This window comes from Coffea eugenioides, chromosome 4 (genome assembly GCF_003713205.1).
Source record: "Coffea eugenioides isolate CCC68of chromosome 4, Ceug_1.0, whole genome shotgun sequence".
Lineage (NCBI taxonomy): Eukaryota > Viridiplantae > Streptophyta > Magnoliopsida > Gentianales > Rubiaceae > Coffea > Coffea eugenioides.
The window spans coordinates 25,619,420-25,620,460 of NC_040038.1; positions in this window are offsets into that span (position 1 = coordinate 25,619,420).

The window sequence follows — 1,041 nt, forward strand, 5'->3', positions numbered from 1 at the left end:
TTAGTAAAGGTAAGAAAGTTAGGCAAGTTCACCATCCAATCGGGTCGCGACACATGGCATTTTTAATGGTTCAAACATATGTTCTTTCTCCCAATGGTTAATCTATCTAGTTAACCTCTAATTATCCTCTAACACCTTGTACAATAATAACACTTAGCACAGAACTCACTTAGTCACCCAAATTATATCGCACTTACCACACTAGCGGGTCCCACGTCTATAATGCACTTCAAATTAACGTACACTAACTCATACTAGGAAAATGATTTTAAAACTGTACTTACTTATAAAAATGCATAAAAAATTTATTATTTCCAAAGAAAGTATAAAATGTAGGCAAAGAAATAAGATAATGCTGAAAAAATGTGAAAATTTTTGGGTTCTCACCTCGGTCCCCTACTAAGGAGAACAAATGGAATGGGGTAAACTATATTCTTAGTGAGTAATCAGGGGTAAAAATGTAAACTCACATCCAAATAAACAAGTAAATTAGGATATTTCACATCAATAACAGAAAGGTAACATCACAATGGTAGGATACGGGTGGCTCCAAAACCAGTTCAATTCCCCGAGCTTGAACGCCTGTTGACACTCCGTCAACCAAAGTACTCATGGTCTGTAGACTCCACTTACTTTCCCTGTTCACCTTATCAACCCCCGCTGACCAGTCAACAGCACACAGCAACTTGAGCGAAACAAAATCACTTAGTTTGAATCAAAACTTTAACAAAGAACGAAATCCTAAGATTAGCATGGAACTAACTTCGACCAAACCCCGACTGGGTCGAATAGTTCGTTTACCCTTGGAATCGGGCTAGAACCAAGCCCTGAGATATCCAATCTCTCAATAGATGATATCTCTCAGCAAAGTACACAACAAAGTACTTACCCCAACAACACACAGCAAAAAGGGGTTAAACTCAAGTCATGTAATCACCCCCATCAGCACACAACAAAAGGGTGATACTCAACATAAGGCATGTATTCTCACATATGAAATCAAAACAAAGGATGGGCTTAGGTCGAGTGAGATAAAGTACA